Genomic DNA, 25765 nt, shown 5'->3' on the forward strand with positions numbered 1-25765 from the left:
AAGGTCTGAACCTGTTCTTTTGGGTTTCTGAGCCTGCTTCCCAGGATTCGCAACTGTGGTGACCTAAGTATCACATTCTCCTGGGATGAGAATACGGTGCTAAAACAAAGACAGCAAATAATTTGAGATCAAGTTTATTCCACAAAATTTAAGCTATTTCTACTTCTTCATGAGGCTTCTGGACATCTGACCTTTGGGGACTCCAAGTAACAATATGGCTAGGAAGGAAATGATCACTGCTATCTCATGTGCCCCTGAACCTTTGCAATAAACCTTCATTACTGAAGATGATCTGAGTATATTTCTTAAGCTGGGTACTTAGTATCTTTGTTACTCTACATCACACATATATTGTTTGATTCAATTCCATTTTAATAAAAGCAATTTTAAGAAGTTAATTAATCTGTCACCTCTGTCCCCAATGAAAATTCCACAGATAGCTCTCATAGTAGATGTTCTCTTCAGCCTCTAGGACCTTTCCTTCCTTCCTAAATCTTTAACAATAGCTGACAATCCAAGGGGAAGTTGTTTCCACTTCTGTTTGTGATAAATTCATTCACTCCAGAAATACTGATCAACTAGTATGTGCTGTGTGTACTGCAGTGAGGAAGCCACACAATGTCCCTGCTGTCATGGAACCTTTATTCTTGTATAAATATAAAAGATAATATTGTATAGGTAATCTGTCAATTTATGAGGGAGACAGACAATAAAGTATAAATAATCAAGAAAAGCTGCACATGGTAATAAGTGCTCTGCAGAGAATTACAACAGGGTACTGTGCCAAAGAGTGTTGGGGTGGTACTTTATGAAGTCAGGGGTGACCCAAAGAGGTAGCATTGCAGCTGAAATATGAGTAACAGCAGATAGACATGCAACTATCAAGGGAACTGGTAGTGATGGCAGAAGGAGCTATACACATACCCTTCGTTCTACCTGTTTTTAACTCAAGTCCACTTACAGAGGACGATGTGGTCGCCATTCAATTGTAATGCGACAGGCTTTGTGCTGGGCTCTGCAGTGAGGAAGTTAGAGGGGGAGGGTCCTATTTCAGGAAGCTCCCAATAAGCCTAGCAAGATAAAAAAGACCCCCACCAAGCAATGGACCAGGGCACCATGCAGGATCACAGATGCCTGAGATATTGCCCAGATGTTGAGGCTGCAGGGAGTCCTTATGGAAATTATCAAGTGCTTCTCACATACCATACCAAAACTCCAATTCCTGAGCATTCTTGTCCACAAACAAAAAACTGCCAGTCGTTGCAGAAGTGCCAGAAATCCCACTTTCATTCCTTCCACTTTACTCCAACTTCACTGACCTTTATTCCTTTAATTGAGCTCCAACTGACTCCCAGCAGTCAATATCTGTATCCCTATTCCTGAAGATCTTTTCTTAAAACTGAAAGACGCTTTGTCCAGGTGTAGCAGGTCAGAAGAACCAGCGGATTATCATTACCCCTGGGATCAACTCTCCACTAATGATTCTCAGGAGTATTTCTTTTCTCATTGAAGACATTAAAAATTTTTTTATATTGAGAAAATGCACAAATCTTGTGTACATCCTGATTAATTTCATCATATATATATGCACCTATATAACCTTATCTCTCAGTCGAAGATATCAAACATTCTAATTTTTTCCCCCTTCACCTATTTCATCCATGTTAGGCTGGAGGAAGGAAAAACAAGGACATGCAAACAGAACAGAGAGATGCCATAGGGGGAGAACAGACCAGACCCCAAGGTCCATGCCTTATATGGAAAGGGGACAGCTCTTTCTGAATTCTATCTTTCTGATGTGCCAACTAAGACCCGGATGTCAGCCTCTTCCCTCTTGGAAGGAAAAAAAGTTTCTAGCTGTCTATTATGTCACCTTTAGCCAATCATACCTCTCCACACCCCCTAGGATAGCTTGCCCACTCCTCCCCCTCCTAATCCCTTATAAGCCCCCACCTCCCCTACCGGGTGTGACTTCCGCGGCCTGTGATAGCCAGACCACGGAACATCACCTGAGAGTTGCACTCAAATAAACTTCCTGGCCCTTTGTTGCCTCTCTTCACCTGCTTATTTCGGTTGGAATTTATTGGAATTTATCTTACATTTGCCGAAATCCCGGGAAGGAGCATGAGCGCGGGGCCCTGACCAGCCACCAGTGGTCCCCGCCCCCTCCTTCCCCGACCCAGGACCTCAGCCTGCTCTCCACTGCATGGACTATTTTTCGGTGAGTCCCTCAGTTTCCCCTGGTCTGTTTCCCTTCCTAACTCCATTTCACCTGGTCCGTTAGAAATCGTACGTACGTCCAGGTGGGGCATCCAGGCCCTTGGGTATCTGGTCCACCCTCTGTGGGTATCCGGCCCACCCTTGGCCCTGCGGTATGGCAGACGTCCCTACCCCAGGCCCCAGGACATCTGCAGGCATCCGGCCCGCCCCTGGCCCTGTGGTGGGGGAGACATCCCTCACCCAGGCTTGCAGGCCATCTCCCCTGACTTGGTGCGCTTGGGACGCTGGGCACTCCTCTCAGCGGGATTAGTTGGGAAGTGGCGCAGACATGGGGAACCAACCCTCAAAAGCAGAGGCTCAGACCCTGCTGCAGTGTCTCATTTCTAATTTGGCTACTCTATATTTGTCCCGGGAAGTTCGCAAATAGAAGCTAGTCTTTCTTTGCTCTGAGGCTGGGCCTCAGTATCCCTTGGACAATCAATCTCGCTGGCCCCGAGGGAACTTTCAATTTTAGCCTCCTCACCAACTTGATTAATTATTGCCACTGGAGGGGAGAGTAGAGTGAAATTCCATATGTGCAGGCTTTTTGGACTTTGCACTCCCGCCCAGACCTTTATGTTAACTGTTCAATGACTCAGGTTCTCCTGGCACGATCTCCAGTTGAAGATTGTCAGCCTCTTAATCTGCCCAGTCCTTCTTCCTTTTCAGATCCACCAGAAGACCTCAGTCGCCCGCCTCCCTCAGCTTGCGATCCCCTCCCCTTCTCCCCACCATCATCTTTAAGTCCTTTGTCTTCACACGTGTCACTGCCATCTTAAAGTCCTACATTCTCAACCATGCCATTGTCCTGCTCTCCTCTTCCGGTGGCTGCACCACCCCCTCCCCCTCTCCTTACGCCTTTACCACCCTCTTCCCCAACTGGAACATGCTCCTCCCGCCCTCTGGTTCCAGAAGCCACAAACAAGAAGCTGAGGAGAGGAGAGGCAATTGGATTTCAGTGACTCAAGTCTTTATATCGGTTTGTCTGTCTGTGTATATGTTTTTGTGTGGGAGGTGTTGCTGACTGTAGTCGTTGTTCTCAGTTTGTATGTTTGTATGTCTAGGTGTGTAAATGAAAAATATTTTCCTACCTCCAGATAGTATTAATAAAAATTGATTTAAAAACAAGCGCTTGTGAAAATTGGGCATTCTAAAACTTCCAGAAAATCTGATAAAAAATGTTAAGCATTAATGCTAATCTGAGTTTGGCTGAGGCGGGCATGTCCTTGTGGTTATCAGCTGCCTAAGTTTACCTAAGGTCATTTAAGTCGATGTTATCTGCTAAATCTTTTAAGAATAAAATGCTTAAAGGCTTGGCTTTGTCTAATATTCAGTAAAGGTCTTGTAAGTAATCTAGCATAGTTGTTATGAATGAGTGAACTAAATAAGTGTGGCAAGTGAACACCTTTTTAATTGTGTGTTACAGTGTGTATACCTACCTGCAGCCTGAGAATCTTCATAGTAACCTAAAACCTTAGTTTTACTAAGTTAAGAAGATATACTTTATGTTAAGTGAGAGATTGTGCTGTAAAGCTCATAGTTACAGAAATTATAAAATGTTCATAAATTTGTCATTCTAAAGAATGCTAGTGAAACAGTTTACAATAGCCTGCTTCTCAGTGTTCACTAAAAATTAAGGTACCTAATGGTTTTAAGTTCTAATTAAAACTACTTAAAGTAATAAGGAAAACATTACTGCATGCTGAATAATGTATCTTTTGATAAACGAAAGCAACTTTATTCTAAAGTACAGCTGTTTATTTAGAAAGAGAAATCTAAATGTAAGAAGGTTGTAGAAAGTTTTAGAAGAATTTAATATGGTCATGCTATATAAAATTAAAGCAAATGAGTCTCGGTACCAAGTACACAGCAAAATTAGAATTTTGTTTTCAGTTAAAAAGACAAAATTTTCTAAACTGTTAGTCTGTTCTTAATATTGAAAAATTGCAAAGGGTTCTCTGTTTTATCAAAGCAGTTTCTCATGCTTAAAGTCTCACTGAGTTGTCAGAGTATTTAAGAAAATAAGATCTTAATATTAAAAAGGACTAAATGCTAAAGTTTCCTAACAACTGTGTAACCTTCTTTATTTGCCTTTGAGGTATTTTGTTGTCATTCTGGTTAAATAGATAAGTATTGCTTCATAGCAACCTATAATCCTATTTAAGCAAGTGCCTTAAAACTTTTAACAGCTTCCCAAGATCAAATTCAAAAAGGTGCTTTTACCTCTAGTTAACTCTGATATTTTCCAGAGAGCCCCTGGAACATGTCAGAAGAACTTTTTCTCATTGGAGAAAGTATTTGACTAATTTAGCTTATTTATCTGATATATAATTACCTGCTTAATTACCTAGAAAGCACTGTCAAAAAGAATAATGCTAAACTTTGTTACTAAATGTTTTGTGTTACAGAAATATCAGAATTTCCTTATTTCAACTGTCTTACAGTAAGCTCTCATCAAATCTTTAACCATTCTCATTTGTAAGTCTTTTATTATTTATAGTCACTGTTTTATTACTCTTAAACTAGTAAAGAACTAGATTTCAGCAGAACAGGTATTAGTTACAAAGGATTAAGTAAACTAAAGAAGATGATTTTGTGGCTTTTTGTTTCAAATGTTGTTGATAAAGTGTTTTAAGCTTTTTCTCTTAAGCTGACAACAGTTTAGTAAATGACTGCCTTTATAAGCAGAATTGAAACTTTATCTTTCTCTCTACCTGATCCCTCCAGAATTTAAAAACTCTCAGTGACTATTTTTATATTTCATGGCAGTATGTTTATTTGCACAAGTTCAATAAGAATCTGCTTTCCTTTTAAGAGGACCAATTAAAAACACTGGTTATATGAAAGTTTCTGTGATATGACTGCCCTTGCACTGTTCACCATGTAAGAACTTATTCACTATGTAAGAACTTGTTCATTATGCTTCAGAAGATTGGAGACTGTTGAGAATTAGGCTTGGGGTTGATTAGTGATTGTGCATTGAGTCCCCTATACAGAATTTTATTGTTGTTAACAACCATTTGATCAATAAATATGAGAGATGCCCTCTCAAAAATAAAAAAATAAAAAAATAAACACTGGTTATATTACCAAGGCTTTAACTGGAACGTCATACCTGAGAGACACGTGTGTAAACTCAGATATGAACAGACAGCTTTAAGGAACTAAGATTGACTTTATAAAGTCAACAAAGCTCCTTAAAAGAACTGTCCTGGTAGCTTGCTTACAGAGTTCCTAGCAGTCTTACCAGGTGAGTAAGGAGAGTCACTGCCTGGCAGGTGCAGGAACCTCAAGAATGTCTTAAGAACCTCAGAGAAGAGAGGAATTAACCCAAATGTACAGGTACTGCAGGCACAACCTGATGGCAAGTCTGGCTTGGCTTTCTGGCCTCAAGAAGCCTTTAAAAGTCCAATCTGAAATTCCTTATAAAAAGTTCCAGCAAAGCATATTTAATAGAGCCTATGTAATCAATTGCTCTTCTTGCTGCACTTATGCAAATAATCAAGCCAACTGTTAATTACTTTCTTAATCTGGCTACTTCTAATAAAAATGAGGGTGATTTTAGAGAAAAGTATTGTTTCAATAATGCAGTCTTATCTATACTAAATCACAATACTACTCATTGAGATGTAAACTTGATCCAGAATTCCAGTCCCCCTTAATGGCCTGGCTAATGCCCCTACTGGGCCCCTTAATAACAGTTTGTGGTTTACTCTTAGTTACCCCTTGTGTCCTCAGGTTCCTCCAACAGCGGCTAACCCAGATGACCTGGGTCGCCACCAACCAGATGTTACTTCACCGTTATGCACCTCTTCCCACTGAACCCCCTCCTTTGGCCTAATACCAGCCTCAAACCCCCATAATGTCCCTTGTCAGCTGGAAGTAGCCAGATTGAGTCATCGCCCATTATGACCAAAAGGCTGGAATGTTAGGCTGGAGGAAGGATAAATAAGGACATGCAAACAGAACAGAGAGATTGCATAGGAGGAGAAAAGACCAGACCCCAAGGTCCGTGCCTTATATGGAAAGGGGACAGCTCTTCCTGAGTTCCATCCTTCTGATGTGCCAACTAAGACCCGGATGCCAGCCTCCTCCCTCTTGGAAAGAAAAAAAGTTTCTAGTTGTCTATTATGTCACCTTTAGCCAATCATACCTCTCTATGCCCCCTCCTCCCCACTCTCATTGCCCACTCCTCCCCCTCCTAATCCCTTATAAGCCCCCACCTCCCTGACCGGGTGTGACTTCCCCGGCCTGTAATACCCAGACCACAGAACATACCCGGGAGTCGCACTCAAATAAACTACCTGGCCCTTTGTTGCCTCTCTTTGCCTGCTTATTTCAGCTAAAATTTATCTTACAGAGACCTGGTTGCATCTAGAGTAACTGGCTACTCTTTGACTCTCTGCTTGCTTCTTAGAGGCTGAAATTTCCTGTGTAGACATGTTTGCCTTTCCTTTTTCGTTTGACTGGGAGATGTAGGCTAGTGTAATTTTTTTTTAATCAATATTTTCTTTAATTGTCATTGCTTTATGTGTCATTTAAGAAATACTTCCTTAATTTTTTTTTTGAGAGGGCATCTCTCATATTTATTGATCAAACGGTTGTTAACAACAATGAAATTCTGTATAGGGGACTCAATGCACAATCATTAATCAACCCCAGGCCTAACTCTCAACAGTCTCCAATCTTCTGAAGCATAACGAACAAGTTCTTACATGGTGAACAAGTTCTCACATGGTGAATAAGTTCTTACATGGTGAACAGTACAAGGGCAGTCATATCACAGAAACTTTCGGTTTTGATCACGCATCACGAACTATAAACAATCAAGTCAGATATGATTATTCATTTGATTTTTATACTTGATTTATATGTGAATCTCACATTTCTCCCTTATTTATTTTTAAGTAAAATGCTGAAGTGGTAGGTAGATGCAAGATAAAGATAGAAAGCATAATTTAGTGCTGTAAGAGGGCAAGTGTAGATGATCAGGTCTGTGCCTATAGACTAAGTATTAATCCAAGCGAGACAAGGGCAACAAAACATCCACGGATGCAGAAGATTTCTCTCAAAACAGGGGGGGGTGAGGTTCTAAGCCTCACCTCTGTTGATCCCCAATTTCTCACCTGATGGCCCCCCTGCGACTGTGCCTGTCTTAGGTTGTTCCTCCCTTGAGGAATCTTACCCATCTCTGGCTAACCAGCTGTCTTCCAGGGCCATACAGGAAAATGTAAAGTTGGTAAGTGAGAGAGAAGCAATATTCTTTGAAAAGGTTATCTTTTTACTTCTTTGCAGATTTATGCCCTGTGGCTTCTATGCCCAGCATTTGTCTTGAGGTATCTTTACCACTTGGAAGAATTATGATACTCGGTAATTTTCAATATGAGGCAAGAATTCTACTAAAGGGCTGTAATTAGGAAGGAAGAAGAAAAGCTATAGAAGTAGCAGACAGAAGAAAACATGGGAAGATTGATTATTTCTTTGACATAACTTCTTGTTGAGTAACATAAGCATGTATAGGTTTTAACACACTACTAATTAAAATGCATAACTGTGGCTTTATTTTTAAGGACAGTAAATGGTTAAATAAATTTCAGTACTTTGACTTAACAGAATACTAAGCAGCCATATTGAGTAAACTCTTGTACAGATACATTGAGCTCCATTACCTTCTTAGATGAAAAAAGAAAAATGTGTAACAGTAAATAGTGTGCTATCTTTTATGAAAAAGAGAATATAAAAGCAATATATTCATATTTGTATATTCACTGAATATATGCATAAATGTTCTTTGAACAAATACATTAGGAATTAATAATATTGTTTGCCAGCAGGGAAGGTGTCTTGCCAATGGGTTTCAGCCCTGGGCAACTTCAGTCTTGATTCAGTGAGACCGAAAATGACAGTGGAACGTGCTTGGGGTCAAAGGGTTTATGCCCAGCTTTATTCTCATGGTGGCAGGTCAAGTGCTAGAATCCCGTCTGCCTCAGAGCAAGTCTGCATGCAGCAAGCCGGCATCTGCCTCCCGGACCTCTCTGCCCCCACAGCCGTCTCAGTCTCTGATCTCAGCACTTCCACCACTCCAGCCTCTGCTCTCCTGCAGCCATACGGCCCAGAGCACTGGGCTGAGCTCTTTACATAGTCAGTAATAATGTACTGTCCACACATGTGTAGCGAGCAAGCTGACCAGGGTCAGGTGAGGGTCCTGGCCTTAGGAACTTTCATTTTCTCTACAGAAGGGAACTGAGTAGATGGGGGACACTGGAATAGGGATTATTTTTCACTCTATGCTCTTTTGTAAAACGTATTATCTATTTTGTGTACTTAAACATTTTAAAGGAAATAATGCACGTTTCCAGCTCTGGTACACATGGCACTAGCACATACCACACTGTCTCTCTCTCTTTTTTCATTTAAAAACATCACTTTTTCATATCAAAGGAAAAATAAAAGACCCACCCAACCCTTTCCAAAAATCCCAATAATAATAAAAAATCCTACTGGAAACCATAAGGAACCACTGAGAGTTTGAGTATTAAATTCTTCAACTTTGCTGTTCAGGTTTTTGTTTTTTATATTGGTGACTATATATTTTTAAAAACCTTAGAAGTGCAGTCAAGAGATTTTGCTTAAAGTTAAGTATTTAGAGGGCTACTTCAAAATAGCGTAGTAGGGCTGTGCAGTGACCCTGTGGGCCAAGATGCTCTCACTTCTGCATCCCGGCACGAGGTTAAAAAATGATCATACTTCAGGGTTAGCATGAGTGACCAGTGTGGGTGGGAAAGCTAGGGAGAACAACGTATTCTTCCACGGACAAAGACAATCCACCCTGACCCCAAAAATTCGGTCATGGAATGGTAGGACTTCACAGTATAGTTAGCCTGGGAGGGGAGAGGTGGTGCCCAGACAAAGTGGGGTGAGGGCTTGAACCAGTTCCCTGAATCAGGTTTTCGCATCATTTAGGGATTTTAGTGCAGTCCTTCAAGCCACAATTGAGAATGCCCTTCAGCGTGCTCCAGATTGTTGCTTCATAGTAAAGGACTGTTTAAGATTTGCATCCCAAGGAAAATCATGTTATATAAAAATTATCCAAGATTTTTTCCCAAAAATCTTTTTGGATAAAATCTAAAAGATATTATTGTAATTGTATCTCTTGAAGGAAAAAACATTACTCTAAAGGTAAATGGATGCACTCAATTATTTTGTTGTAGACAGTTTCAGAGGAGGTAAATTGCTGCCTACTTCCTCGCAGCATATGCTCGCTGGGGCTGGGGGCGCTGCCTTGTTGTCCACATAGCTGAAGAGAGCATCCCATTGCTTCCAGAGAAAGGCAATGAAAACCACCAGAATTAAAGTGCTCAATGCCCTGTTGTGAGTCTTCACGAGAGGAACCACGCAGTTGACTATGTAGAGACAAAGACCAGGAGGACCACCATAGCCGCCAGGAGGATGCTGCTAAGTTTGCCCAGAAGGTTCCGGGCCGTGGCGTTCTCCAGCCCTTCAAGCTGTATGTACCACCTGCTGCTGCGGTGGCAGCTCTGTCTTGGAGATGCAAGTCTGGCACGCCTCCAGGGGCACCTGAATGTCCCAGGCCCATTCATAAGACTGCTAGGTAATTTTCTCTTCCTTGATAGCCAATTCCTGCTTCAAATTCAAGATTTCATTCTGGGGGAGCTCTGTTAGGTCATTTAGTTGTTCCTCGAATCACTCACATCTGTATCGCTCCTCCTGTAAGGCCTGTATTACTAAGGAATAGTTCCTCTGATAATGTTCCTTGAGGGTTTCAAAGGGTTCCTCTAGTCCGGCCTGGGCTTCCCGGATCTCCTGGATCTCATGGAATAGTGCATCCAATTCTGAGCTCTGCACATCCTGGGTGTTTGTTTTGGTGCTAGATGCTTCTACAGCGATGCCCCCAGTAGGGCCATTGGTTCTCACTGAGCCTGAAGTGGCACTAAAACAGTCTTCCTCACTACCATACCTTGGGCTGGACTGAAAGTTTGAAATCACTCCCAAAGCCGTCCCCCCATCATCTACTTGCCCTTCCTCAGAGTCCTTCAGGTTGGGGATGCTGTCTGCACTGCCAAATTGATTCCAAATTAGTGGACCAATGTCTCTGGGCTTTGAGACCATGGCCCCTGCTGCTGAACGGGTCACCTGGGAGAAGCTGGAAAGTCCACCTTTTACACGTTGACCACACCTTCACTGAAGCCAGTCACCTTGGCGCCCACATCCTTCAGACCCTCAGATTTCTGGTTCTTCTTTTCAAAGACCAACTTGATGCAGACAGCCTGCTGCTCATCCACGCCATTGGCAAGCTTCAAGTACTCAGCAGCGTTGTCGTCCTAGGCTGTTTGTGCAATCTTGAGCTGCTCTGTAAGTGATCTCCTGCTGGTGAGCAATGGCAGCCTGTGTGCACTGAGGGTCTGGTGTGCCATCCGTGGAGCCCACGTGGACACTGCCATCTGTGTGGGAGGCCACTGCACTGGAAGTCTGGGCGAGGCAGCCTATGTCCAACCATTGGAAGCACTCTGCAGTTGTCTCATCCCCTGGTTAGACATGCAGAAGCAGTGGCCACACAAGCTATTTCCATCACAGCAGGACTGGCAGAAGCATCAGTCCTGGATGCAGACATGGGTTGGCCAGACTGCACAGCAGGTGCCATTTCCTGGCCAGATTTCCTGTTGATTTGGGACTTCCCTTTGGGGCCTCTGGCTTGTCCCGCCTACTATGCAAGCTTGTCCCTCTCTTCCTCTTGGGTGGCATAGGGATCTGCTACAGGACATGATTCAGAACTGTGGGGTGGGTGGGGACACCGTCAATTTCAGCACATGAGTTCTGGCTTTCCAGATGCATTTCAGGTTCTGGATCTGCCTGAATTTGGTGCACATAGTGTGGAGATACTGATGACCTCCTGCACTGGGGCTGGAAGAGATGTTTCATGCCTTGGCCAATCGCGTTAATATTCTCCAAAGCATTTTGGGTCAGTTTAGACAACCTTTGTTCTGATTCTGTCTGCTTTCTGGCCTCTGCATGTTAGGATTTGCCTCCAGGGTCAGGGTGCTCATGTAACTGTTACTGCCCGAAGGCTCCATCAGTAGACTTAATATGTTTGCTTGCAAACCCAAAAAATTTTAAACACATCAAGACTGTCAAATTAGGTAGGCACGTGCTTCAATAGTAACTATACATGCTGTGGGGACACGGATGCTTCAGGCCTACTGTTATCACTCTCCCTCAAGCACTTCTAAGGTGTGCAGGAAAGCTTTCAGGAAAAGCTCCTCAAAACCCCAGCACAACAGCTTTCCTTTCTTTGCACAGATGAAGGTCAATAGTGGTAATCCAAAATGTTTCCCCAAAAATTATTTTTAAAAAAAAAGACATAGAAATAGAAGATCCATATCAAAAAAGACCCAATCCAGGAAAATGGAGACTGTGTCTTCTAAATCTTGTGACCAAGAGCGGCTGTTCATCAAGTGTCAGCATCTGAAGAAAGTGCTAACTGTAGGTGTGTCTTCTCGAGAGAGTAAGACCTGCGCTGGGAGGTGAGGAGCATGGGGCATCTCTGCCAGCGCCATGGCTAGAGTTCTGGTGCTACCAGCTCCTGCCCTGTGGCTGCTGCGCCCTGTCCATCCCCACCCCCACCCGCCTCCCGGCCCTCCACCCACACCCCCACTCCCCAGACCACTCCTGCAGCCCCATTCCTGGCCCTCCCCCTGCACCGCCTCACCTCCACCCTCTCTCTTTCACAAATGCAGCTAGGCCCTTGGACAGAAGGCATAGAGAGCTATCTGAGGACAGAAGGGTAAATGGTGGCAGGTGGACTGAAGAAGGAAACCAGACCCAAGGAAGAGCAATCCAGCAGGGAGGCTCTTATTTTTTTCCCTGTAATATCCCCTGGCCTGGATTCAAAGACAGCTTGAAACCTGAAATTGCTTACCAGGTGTAGATAGAATGAATTCCAAGAGAAGTGTGGATAAAAGGAAGGTTCCTCTGGCCAAGACTCTCACCTGGCCCTGGTTGGCTAACTATCCGTGTGGGCAATATGTTTTTATTGACTCTATATAAAGAGCCCTGCCCAGTGCTCTGGGTGACACAGTGGCATGGCTGGAAGGCTGCAGGAGAACAGAGCAGAGCCTGGAGTGGTGGCAGCACTGAGGACAGAGGCCCAGAGGATGGCTGTGAGGGCAGAGGGACCCAGAGGACAGCTGTGCAGGCAGAAAGCTCCAGAGGCAGAGACCAGCTTGCTGCATGCAGACTTGCTCTGAGTGAACGGGATTTTAGTGACTGACCTGCCACCATGGAAATAAATTTGGATATAACCCTTTCACCCCAAGAATGTTCTACTGTCATTTCTTTGGTCACATTGAATCCATAGTGAACTTAACCCAGGGCTAAAACCCACTGGCAAGAAAGCAGCTTTCTCTTTCTGATCTACCCTTTACATTAAAGAAAAGATGTCTTAGAGGGGAGAATCAAGAGCCAAGAGGTGGAGCCAAAGGTCAAGGAAGGTCATTCCTAGACCTCGAAACCTAACTGAGGACACCTGACACTTACCTGGCCAGATTTCAGAACTTCCACAGATCAGTGACTCATTGTTTTCTTCCTGTTTTCCCCGTGTTGAACCTGAATGTCCATAGCTGCTATCCTGTGCCTGATCCACTGTTGTATTCTGGGTGCATTGGAGAGCAGATAACTTGTTTCTGGTTTCACAGTGCCACAGATGGAGAGGAGAAATTGTGTCCAAGGAACTGTACTGAATGGATTCAATCAAGGGTCTCATCTCTACCACCTGGGCTTGATTGAGATAAAGAGATTTGGGGTCAGATAACTGCTATAATGGGATGAGACTCTCAGAAAACTTGGCAGATGAAGGATGTATTGGTCAGATGGGAAGGATATGAATCACTGGAGGCCATAGAAATGGACTAAACACATGGATCCTCAAGTGACACCCTCAATAGTTCCTGTCTTCTGGTTCTGCTTTTCATGCCCTTGTATAGCCCCATCCTTTTGAGCATGGGTGAGATTTTGACCTGCTTTTATCCTATGGAATATTCCAAAAGTGATAGGATGTCACACCTGTGGTCACATTACATTTTATAAGACTATCTTGCTAGCAAATCAGACCTTCAGATTCTCCTTCTGAGCATGATAAAGGAGAGTGGCTTCTACCTGTCAGGCTACAGAAGTCATGCAGCTGGAAGGAAATGAATTCTGCCAACAACATAAATGAATTTGGAAGTAATGACCAGAGTGAAACTAAACTAGAAATCAATTAAAGAGATAACTTAAAAATCTATGTAATACTTAGGAGATAAAACATTTCTTAGTAATCCATATGTCAAAGAGGAAGTCTCAAAGGAAATTAGAAAATATTTTGAATTGGAAGAAAATGGAAATGTAGCTCATAAAAGTTTGTGAAATTCAGCTAAAATACTAGAGAGAAATTTATAGATTTAACTGCTTATATTAGAAATGAAAAAAAATCTCAAATCAATAATCTTAATTTACATCTTAAGAAACTAGAAGAAACTCAAAGTTAGCGACAAAAAATTAGTAAATGACAGAAATCAATGAAAATGAAGACAGAAAAACAATAACAAGAATCAATAAAACCCAAAAACTCGTTCTTAGTAAGAGTAATAACTTTGATAAACCTCTGCCAGAATGACAAAGAAAGAGAAGATGCAAATTACCAATAACAGGAGTGAAAAAAAAATCACTTCAGACCCACAGACATGAAAAGGATAATCAGAGTACCGGAAACACTTCTAGGCACATAAATTAGACAAAATGGACCAGTTCCTTGAAAACCATAAGCTATATCAAAGTACACCTGCAAAGAAATAGACAATGAGTCCTATATCTAACAGGGAAATTGAACTCATAGTTAAAAACCTTCCCAGAAAGAAAACTACAGTTCCAGAGAGTTTCACTGGCAAATTCTATCAAGCCTGTAGTGAAGAAATAAGCCTTTATAAATAGATGGTGCTGGACCAGTTGTTCATACATATGCAAAAGAAAAACATCAAATTAAACCTCGTACCTTAAACAAACTTCAACTCAAAATGTATCAATGACACCAATTCAGCGTCAGTAGAGGCCAAGTGGTGACCCTAGACTTGTACCAATGGAGCAGTAGTGCCTCCCTGCCCCTACTGGAAGACTATCAGAGAAGGACAACTAGAACAGGTGTTAATAAAGCATAAACAACAGCAGAATAGGAAAATTTCAATCAAACATCACTTGTCATACCAAGAACCTAAAGATATACAGAACAAAAGAAAACAATGAGCAAATGTCAATATAGAGACGACAGCTATGTCAGGGTTATGACAATGATTTTAGAGCATCCATTATGTCTGAAATGATGGAAATTCATAGGATGGTGCACATGAAATTCAGTGAGCAATTATGAACATGCATGAAACAAATGGAAAGGCAGAAAGCCCCAGCAAAGAAATAGAGGATACAAAGAAGAATTCTATGGAGATGTCAGAACTAGAAGACAAAATAACCAAAGAAAACGTGTAGTGGATGGGCTCTGCAGCAGAATGGAAGAGACAGAGGAAAGAATCACAAGTTGAATGCCAGTAACAACAGAAGCTTGTCAATGTAAACCAGAGAAAACAGGCCAGAAAGAAAACACAAGAGCCCTAGGGATCCGTGGGACAATAACAGATGCCACACTGGCTTCAGTGGAGTTCCAAAGAGAAGGGGGAGGGCTAAAAAGGCATTCAAACAAATGGTTCAGAACCTCCCAACTTTGGCAAGAGGCTTAAATCTGTAAAGAGCTGAGCAAAACTCATACAGGTGAATTCAAAAACCCAAACAAATAAATGCCAAAACGTTAATCAAGCTTCTGAAAACTAATGACAAAGAAAAAATCCAGAATGCAGCCCAAGACATATGACATCTAACATAAATGAGAAAACAATTTGAGTGATAGATTTCTCAGAAACCATGGAGACCAGAAAAAAGTATCACATATATTTCAAATGCTAAAGAAAAAGAACTGTAAAGCAAGAACCCTATAACTAGCAAAAACATCCTTTAGTAGTGAACGGGAAATCAAGCCATTTTGGAGTAAAAGTAAAAACTAAGAATCCATTCCCAACAGACCCAATCTAAAGGAATGGCTAAGAAGTTCTCTACGTAGAAAAATAAGGAAACAAAGATTACCAGGAAGGAAGAAAGAACACAGTAAGTAACAAGTATGGACAAACACACCAGGCTTTCCTTCCCCTTCTGAGTTTTCTGAATTATTCTGGATGGTTAAAGTAAAAATTACAATACTGTTTGATGTAGTTGTGATTACATATAGGAAATACTGAAAACAAGTTATATTCTAAATGAGGAGAGTAAAGGGCTGTCAAGGAAGGTAAAGGCTCTATACTTGAACTTGTAAAATGTTAACTCCAGTAGAATGTGGTAATTCATGTCTATACAATGTCATATTTAGAGAAATGACTAAAAAACAATACAAAGAAACACTCAAAAACACCGGATAAATAAAAATGGAATTACAAACATGCTCAATTAATGCTTAGAAATGCAAGAAAAAGGAAACAGAAAAAAAATAGCAGAATATGCAGTAAAAAAATAAAATGGCAGATTTAAGCCCTCATATACAAATGATTCCTTAAATGTAAAAGGCCAAAATATACAATTTAAAGACAGAGATTGCAGAGTGGATTAAACATGACCCAACCATATGTTTGCCTGTAAGAAATTCCTTCAAATGTGATGGTACATATATGTCATATAAGATGATACAGGTAGTGAGTATACAGATGTTATATACAGTAAGTATACCATGCAAACATTCTTCAAAGGAGAGCGGAAGTGCCTATTTAGTATCTGGTTAAGTAGATCTGGGAACAAAGAAAATTACCAGAGACAGAGAAGGACATTATATAATGATGACAAGGATCAACTAACCAAGAAAACGTGTCCCAAATATGCACCAAACAACAAAGCTGCAAAAGACGAGAAACAAAAACTTACAAAAGTGAAAGGAGAAATAGATAAATCACAACTGCAACTGCTGACAGAACTACCAGACAGAAAATCAGCAAGGATATAGAAGAACTGAACAAGGGTTCCTGTTGAGAATGAACAAGATCATCAACCACAACCTGACTGTCAGCTATAGATATCCCACTGAACAGCAGAATATTCTTTTTAAAGTGACCACAGAACATATTTCAAGACAGACACATCATGAGCCACAAAACAAACTGCAACAAACTAAAAATATCCAAACACTTGGAAACTGAACATACTTCCAAATGACCCATGGGTCAAAGAGGTCTAAAAGGAAATAAACTACCATAAACCAAAAAAAAAAAAGGAAAAAAAAAACACATGAAAATTTGTGGGGAACAAATAAAGTAATAATTAGTGAGAGGGATATTCATAGTACTAATGCCTTGGAACAGAGGAAATGTCTCCAAACAGTAATTGGAGTTCCCACCTGAAGAACTTAGATAAAGGAGCAAAATAAAAAATGAACGGCAGGCAAGAATACCAGAAATCAACAGAACTGAAAACTAAAATACAACGTAGAAAAGTCAATGAAACAATGAGCTGATTCTTTGAAAAAAAACCAGTATAATTGACAAAACTCTAGCAAGACTTATAAAAAAGACAGTAGATACAGTCAGAAATGAAACAGGGGATGTCACTCTAGGCTCTGTAGACGTGAGAAAGATAATAAGAGGATATTAAAAAGAACACTATGCATAAAAATATGACAACTCAGAAGAAATGGACCAAATCCTCAAAAAACACAAATTACCTCAACTCACCCACTATGACATCAATAATTTGAATAGCCTTTGTAAGTACTAAGGAAACTAAATTCATAATTTAAATATTTCCAAAAAAATCAATCTCCAGGCCCAGCTGGTTTTCCTAGAGAATTTTACTAAATATTCATACAATTTCTCCAGAAAATAAGAGAGGAAACACTTTCTAATTGATTTTATGAACTATCATCCTCATGTCAAGACCAAAGTCTAAAAAAGGTAAACATCACTAGCAATCAGGGAAATGTATTAAAACTACAAAGAGATCTCTACACATGCATCAGAATGGCTACAATAAAAGACAGTGGTGACACCAAATGCTACTGAGGGTGGGGAAACTAGATCACTTATACCTTAGTGGTGGGAATGTACCATAGTACAGCCACTCTGAAGAAGTTTGGCAATTTCCTAAAAGACTTAAACATGCGATACCACATGGCTCAGCGACTGCACTCACTGGCACACATCCCAGCAAGATGAAAACAGGTACACAGAAAACCTGTATCTAAAAACTTACAACAGCTTTATCTGTAACAGCCCAATGCTGGGAACAGCTCAGATCTCCTTAACAGGTGTATGACTCCACAAACTGTGGTGTCTTCATGCCACAGAATATGACTCAGCCATCCAAAGAAGTAACTTGGACGTATCTCTGGAGAATTATTCTGAATAAAAAAAGCCAAACCCTCAAATGTCACCTACTGTATGGCTGCATTTGCGTAACAATCTCAAAATGACACAGTTACAGAAGTGAAGAACATATTAGTGGTTCCCAGGGATTAAGGAGTAGGCAGGGTGGGAGGGATGTGGGTGTGGCCACTTGAGGGATCCTTGTGGTGATGGAAATGTTCTGTGTCTTGACTTTAACAATGACACTATGCCAGCTGTGAAACTGTATTAGAATTTTGCAAGAGGTGACCAGTGGAGGAGATTAGGTGAAAGGCACACATAGAGTCTCTGTACTACTTCTTACAAGTGTGCGTGAATCTACAATGATTTCAATGTAAGGTTTTCCACTAAAAAAGGTTCATGAATTAATATGAACATAGACTTGGTAGAGTGACCAGGACAGACCTGAGTTCATGAGCAACCATTGCACAGAGACCCACCTCTGGCAAAGCATTTAAACAGTTTACTATAAAAGGAAGAAAAGAAGCCCTGGACATACTATGACTGATGACTTTAACAAAACAACAATTTATCAACAATTTACTAAATCCCATTTTCACCTCTAGCATTCCTACTTTCAAATGAATTTCAGGCAGAATATTTAAAATTATGTGCAACAGAAGAAGTTGGCTAATGAGACATTAGAGACTAAGTTCTATAACACAGGGTATACAATATGAAATGAATTTAGCCTCGGCTTCCTAGCAGTTAAAACCAAAAGGCCAGTATAGTATTTATTACCTGACAAAGGAAGCACACAAGTGCAACTGTGACCGGAAACTTCTCTGGACTTAAGCTCAAAAAGAAATTTAGGCTGAGATACTTCTATAAAGCTATAGAGGATGACACTGTAGTTGTCTGTAACAATGCTTTTATTAAAAACCTAGGAACACTGTTTAAATCACCAACTGCCAAATTTGCAATGAGTCTATTTATCTTTTAACGATGTGCAAAAAAATTAATGAAAACATTCGACTTCATACACAATGGGGAACAATACAGGCCATGTGCTGGAGCGTTCCCAGGCTATTGCAGAGATATGGGGAAGAATGGGCCACATGTGCCCCAAAGCCCAGAGAAGCCAGCACAGCAGCATGCTTGAGCTTGCTGCACTAGGAGGCAGCCCAGCAAAGAGTGAGAGGCAGGAGGGCAGCAAAGGGGCAGCAGTACACTGGGCTCTGAAACCTGGTCACCTGGATCTGCTCTGGGCACAAGTCCCGTTCACTCATTTACTGAGCAGGTGGTCGTGGAGCACTACTGAACAGAAGATGCGATCCTAGGCCATGAACTAGTATAAACCGTGGAAGTGCTACAAGAGAAGCAGTCCAGGGAATTTGAGGCAAGAGAGCAGAGGGTGTGTGTGCACACATGCAGGGAGGCTTGAGAAACAGAGGGGCTTTGACAGGCAGAGTGAGTGCCTATGTGGCCCAGGGTTCACAAGGACACCAAACTGCTCTGTAAGATTTCTCCACATGCAGCAGGGTCTCGTCTGGTTGGAGGGGCTGGCGGAAGCTTTCCTGGAAAGATGATTTCTGTGTGGGGAGAGCAGGATGAGCTGGCATTAAGCAGGAGATGAGATGAGAAGCAACATTCTAGGCTCAGGATGAGCACATACAAGGCCATGAGGTAGAGGAAATGCATTCAAGGCTGTAAGGCCACAGAATGACCCCCTGAGGGAGAATGGCACAAAATGAGCCTGAAGAGGGGGTCTAGAACAAACAAAATCATAGTAAGTAAAAAATCAATAAAATTTATTTTAGGAACAATGGAAGCTCTTATATGGAGCCTGACACAACCAGATATGCATTTTTGAAAAAGATTATTCTGGTTATGGTGTTAAAAAGGGAAAGAGGAAACAAAAGTAAATTCCAGACCTAAAATTAAAAGAGTCACTTAAAAGCCCAATGAGCTGACGGTGGCCTGGGCTAGAGACAGGAGCTTCTGACAGTGGTACCCAGCTGAACAGGCTGCAGCAGCCCTCACTCTGTCCTCCTCACAACCTATCTAGCACACATGAGCCTAAGTGTGTAAAATTGTGTGGGAAGAAAGATGTCCCCAGCTCATGGTTTCTAAGTTCTTACCATGAAGCAAGACCAGCAAAGACCATGAGCTGGGGTGAGTGCCAAGAAGCACAGTGACCTCGCCAGGTAGTGTGAGTAACCATGTGGGTTGTGTCCACAGACTCACAAGGACACCACATGCCACAGGTATGGCGGAAGGAAGAGGGCCTTCTCCTGGGTAAATTTGGCCTTCTCGACATTAATAAAATCATAATGGCAAAAGAGACTAGAAAAAGAAGAACAAATAAAGCCCAAAGTCAGTAGAAGGGGGACATAATAAAGATCAGAGCAGAAATAAATAAAATAGAGATGAATAAAACAATACAAAAACAAATCAATGAAACCAGGAGCTGGTTCTTTGAGAAAATAAAAAAAAGATAAACCCCTAGCCAGATTTACCAAGAAAAAAGGAGTGTAAACACACAAACAGAATGAGAAATGAAGATGGAATAATCACAATGGATACCACAGAAATACAAAGAATTATCAGAGAATACTACAAAAAAATTATATGCCAATAAATTGGACAACCTAGAAGAAATGGACAACTTCCTAGAAAAATACAACTTTCCAAGACTGACCCAGGAAGAAACAGAAAATCTGAACAGACCAAATTACCAGCAATGAAATTGAACTGGTGATCAAAAGACCCCCAAAAAACAAAAGTGCAGGTCCAGGAGGCTTCACAGCCAAATTCTACCAAACATTTAAAGAGCTAATACACCTTCTTCTCAAAGTATTCCAAAAAGGAGACGACAAGGGAATTCCAAACTATGAGGCCAGCATCGCTCTAATACCAAAACCAGGCAAAGACACCACAAAAAAGAAAACTGCAGACCAATATCCCTGATAAACACAGATGCAGATACCCTCAACAAAATATAGCAAGCCAAATACGTCATCCATCATGACCAAGTGGGATTTATTCCAGGGATGCAAGGATGCTACAACATTCAAAAATCCATCATCATCCACCACATACACAAAAAGGAGGACAAAAATCACAAAATCATCTCCACAGATGCTGAAAAAGCATGTGACAAAATTCAACCTCGACTCATAATAAAAACTCTCAACAAAATAGGTGTAGAGGAAAGTACCTCAACATAATAAAGGCCATATATGACAAACCCACAGCTAACATTATATCTAACATTGAAAAGCTGAAAGCTTTTCCCTGAGAATGGGAAGAAAACAAGGATGCCCACTCTGCCCACTTTCATTCAACATAGTTCTGGAGGGCCTAGCCACAGCCATCAAAACCACAAGCAAAAAGAGGTAAAAGACATCCAAACTGGTAAGAAAGAAGTTAAACTGTCTCTATGTGCAGGTGACATGATATTATACATTAAAAAAACTGAAGAATCCACCAAAAAACTACTAGAATAACTGAATTCAGCAAAGTTGCAGGATACAGAAAATGGGTTTTGAACACATTAGACTAGATGAACTTAACATATACAGACAGAACATCCCAGAGCAAACAGCAGAAAGCACATTCTTCTCAAGGACACATGCAACACTGTCCATGACAGATGACATGTAAGGCCACAAAGCAAGAGAGCAAATTTAAGAAAGCTTAAGTCATATCAAGCATCTTTTCCCCCCACATTATGAAACTAGAAATCGTTAACAAGAGAAAACTGGAAAAAACCACAAACATGTGGAGGCCGAACACGCTACTGAATAACCGATGGACCAAGGAAGAAATCAAAGGATATAAAAAAATACCTGGAGAACAATAAATGCAGTTTCCCATTTGGTTTCTTTTCTAACCTCACGCCCCGACAAAAACAAACCCCAACGGATCGCAATTCTGTCCCCTAGATCCTGCCGCACAGTTCCAAGGCCCCGACTTCCCGTGGGCCTTTCCAGACTCAGATCTCCCGCTGTTTCCACCACCCCGTTTTACCAACAGCTCCTACTCTGGTTTCTGAGGACCAGCTCCTCCCCTGCGCCCTCCTCCACGTGGTCCTTTCGCGCCGGGACAGGCCCGGAGGGAACTCCGCGCTCGCCGAGGCTCAAACCGAGACCCTCGGCTCTGGCTCTCGCCGGTCCCTCCCCACGCTCAGTGGCCGGGGCAGTGTGCGCCCGCGAGTCCTTCCAGAGATGGACGCCGAGGGACCGGGCAGGCCCGCCCAAGCCTCCGAACACAGCCACGCGCACCGTCCACGCTCCCGGGGTCGGGTGTGGCCGCGGGCCATGAGCTCACCTCGTAGAGCGCCTGGACCAGCTCCACCAGCACCCAAGGCTCCGCGAAAGCCGGCCTCCTTCCCGAACGCAAGCGGGTCACACAGTGCGCGGCGCGGCATACGAACGTATGCGCGCCTAGGGGTGGGGCGGCCGGGCGCTGGGCACCGCCCCCTGGCGCTTGCGCACTGCGCGGGAAAGCAGAATGCCGAGGCCTCTGCGGGGACAGTAGTTGACCTGAGCCTCCTACCTGGGGCGGGGATGTTGGGAAACTGCGGGCTGAGTCTCCTGGCAGGTGGTCCCACGCGGCCTTTGGTGACAGGGAAGAAAAGTCAGAGCTACTCAGGTCGTGCCCGGTCATCACTGGATGCCCTCGCGTCCCCTCTGCCAGCTCCACCGGTCAAGACGGATGACCTGGGATTGTCATTCAGGAAAACAGCTCTTAGTGCCGATTGCATTTCCATTTCAGAATGGATCACAGTCATGTACAATAGAATCCTGACCAGTTTTGCACATTGGAGTGAAATTTATACATTACATATGTATTGATATGTCTATACACCCCTGCATATACATACGCGTTCCTGTGCACGTGTGGGTAGGGGGGTGTGGGGGGTTTGGGGTGTGTGTGGGGATGTGGGTGTATTGACACGCTGCTACAAATACCCCAAGGTAAGGAAAGGACCTGATATGACACACACCCCTACGAAAAACTTGCAGGATACAAAATCAACATATAGAAATCAGTCATGTGTCTAAAACAAAAGCACCAAATTACTCAAAAAGGAAATTAAAAAAAAAATCCCATGCTCAATTTCAGTACAAAGACTTTAAATATTTAGGAATAAATTTGACTGAAGAGGTGAAAACCCTATATGCAGAAAAGTACAAATAATTGATGAGGGATATTAAAGGTACTGGTAGTACAGAAAGACATTTCATATTCACGGATCAGAGGATTTGTTAAAATGCTGATACTACCCTACATTTTTAACTTTGCTTTTGTTGTTTGTGCTTTTGGTGTCATATTAATAAAAAATTGTTCCCAAGACTATGTGAAGACTATTTTTTCCTATGTTTTCTTCTAGGAGTTTTACAGTTTCAGGTCGTTTAAGTCTGTAATCCATTGGTAGTTAATTTTTGTGGGTGGTATAAGGGTTCAACTTTTGTCTTCTGCATGTGATTGTCCAGTTTTCCCAACACTGTTTATTCTTTGTGCATTGAGTATTCTTAGCTCCTTTGTCAAATCTTAATTGACTATATTTGTGGGTTTATTTCTGAGCTCTACTCTGTTTCATCTATGTATCTTTTTATGCCACTGCCATACAGTTTTGATCACTATAGCTTTGTAATAAAGTTTGAAATCAGGAAGTATGATGCCTCCAGCTTTGTTCTCCTTTCTCAAGATTGCATTGGCTGCTTGTGGTCTGTGACTCCGTATAAATTTTGTGTTTCTTCTGTGAAAAATGCCATTGGAATTTTGATAGGAAAAGCATTGAATGTACAAATGGCCTTGGGTTGTGTGGACATTTTAACAATGTTAAGTCTTCTGATCCATTAACATGGAGTATCTCTCCCTTTATTTATGTCTTCAAGTTCTTTCACCAGTCTTACAGTTTTCAGAGTACAGATCTTCCATCTCCTTGGTTAAATTTATTCCTAAGTATTTTATTGTTTTTGATGCTGTTGTAAGTGGGGTTATTTTATTTTTTCAGTTGTATAGAAATGTAACTGGTTTCTATATCTTGATTTTATATCCTGCAAGTTTACTGAATTTGTTTATTAGTGCTCACAATTCATTGTTGAAGTCTTTAGGATTTTCTATACATAAGATCATACTATTTGCAAACAGAGGCAATTTTACTTCTTTCTTCTGATTTGCATACCTTTTATTTTTTATTCTTGTCTGACTGTTCTGGCTAGAACTTCCAGTACTATGTTGAATAACAGTGGTGAGAGTGGGCATCCTTGCCTTGTTCCTGACCTTAGAGAAAAAGCTTTCAGTCTTTCACTGTTGTGTGTGATCTTTGCTGTGGGTTTTTTATATATGGCATTTAATTATATGGAGATAGTTTCCTTCTATTCCTATTATATTGAGTGTTTTTATCATGAAAATGATGTATATTGCCAAATACTTTCTTTTTCTGCATCAATTTAGATGATCATGGGTTTTTTTCCCCCATCATTTTTTGACGATGGTGTATTGATTTGTATTTATTCATTTATTTTTTTAGAAGACCAAGTGAGAGACTTTTATTTACAGTTAAAGTGAGAGGACAGATCTCCTGGGTCATGCCAGGAGGGGACAAGAGAGTCTGGGGTGGTGCATTGTTTAGGGGATTTATAGGTGGTTGAGAGACAAAAGGCTAGGGATGCACACCTGCTAAGTGGTCCCAAAATGTTTATCTTTGAAGAGACATTAAGTTTCTTATTAGTCTTCTGGGTTATTTACAAGAAATTTACTGCTCGATTTCCTCCCAGGATAGCAGTTTCCTGGTCTGGAAGCATATCACTGGAGACTGTCTGCTTTGCTCCCAAGGTGGGCTGAGTTATTGTCTGTTTGTTAAAGAGTATGTTAAGAAACTTACTTTTTAACTAATTGGGTTTTAAAATGCAATCTTATTTTCAAGATGGAATCCTTCCTGTTTTTACTACATTGTTTTGGGCTTGCTTGCTATATCAATTAGCCAGGTTGCAAATCACTTGGTTAGGGCTGGAGGAGGAAAAGCAGCACCTGGGTAAAGTCAGAAAAATAAGCTGGGCTCCCCAGCAGACCAAAGTAAATCCCACAATGTATTATCTTGCTTTTTTTTTTTCCAGATGCCCTCACCCTACTCTGTTCAAGCCCACAGTCCCTGTCTCAATGATTCATGCCAGTGCTGTGGTCTGTCCACCAGCACGGAAGGTAGAGGGAGACGAGACGGGGAGGCCCGAGGAAGAATGCTACCTGTCTTCTAGTGTCTGTGTCCCTGGCCAAGGGCACAGGCTGCTCTCTGAGATGCAAACCGTGGATGTTTAACTGTGGCCCCTATTTCCTGGATGTGTACTGATGGCCAACCTGGTGGACATGATGAGTTTTCTACTCTTAATGCTTCCATATTCAGCATTGTGCAACCTGCTCTTTTTCCTGGTAATGTGCAGTGTATAAACAGATTTCTAGTCTTAGTACTTTACCTTTCTTTGCCATTTTATGTTTTACCACTTTCCATCCTAGAAAGGAGGATTTTTCTCTGAATCACCAGGTAAAGGAAGAGAAGGGCTTTCAAAACCCTGCACAGAACCCTTTGATCTTGATCTGCCCTCCTCTCTGAGAGCTGGGCACAGAGCTCCTTGCTCAGCACAAGGTGCCTGGAGCCCAGGACTGATACAGGCTGCACGATACCTGCCCTCTCTTCAGTGGTGGGGCACTAGTGCCTCTGTTAGGTTTTAAAGCTGATGCTCTTATGGTGTGTGAAAAACACACTAACTTTAAATCCTTCTGTATTATCCAGGGCAACAGATTTTATTCTAACTGAAAAGCTACAGATTTCATATTTTCATCTGTTTCTGCTGACACAACTCCCCTCTAGGGACAAGGCCCCCTTCTGTTCAGGCCCTTAAATAGGGGAGGGCCTTGGCCAGAAGGAGTCAGAGCGGAAGAGCCTTTGAGTCTATACTTCACAGCTACCAACCATTTATGTGTATAAATGTTTCATCAAAACACCTTGTTTACAAATTTTTCTGCATAATGGACCATGAAAAGCTCTGTCCATATACATTCTGCTGTGTTCACCAACA

General features: G+C 41.8%; 1 protein-coding gene and 1 pseudogene across 19 annotated transcripts in view; both read right to left on the minus strand.

The window, feature by feature from the left end:
- The window catches only part of LOC118917158 (spermatogenesis-associated protein 31E1-like), a 227002-nt gene that overhangs the window by 113805 nt on the left and 87432 nt on the right, over nt 1–25765 (minus strand). For 11 of the 19 annotated variants that reach the window (XR_008996443.1, XR_008996437.1, XR_008996444.1 and 8 more), the window contains one exon: nt 22239–22402. The exons of 1 other annotated variant lie outside the window; for it this stretch is intronic. The gene's annotated coding sequence lies outside the window, so the exon portion shown is untranslated. 7 more of the 19 variants (XR_008996451.1, XR_008996452.1, XR_008996455.1 and 4 more) reach the window with 7 other exon arrangements.
- On the minus strand, nt 6483–11866 carry LOC130682956 (transmembrane and coiled-coil domains protein 1-like; annotated as a pseudogene).

Source organism: Manis pentadactyla, chromosome 3 (genome assembly GCF_030020395.1).
Source record: "Manis pentadactyla isolate mManPen7 chromosome 3, mManPen7.hap1, whole genome shotgun sequence".
NCBI classification, from domain to species: Eukaryota; Metazoa; Chordata; class Mammalia; order Pholidota; family Manidae; genus Manis; species Manis pentadactyla.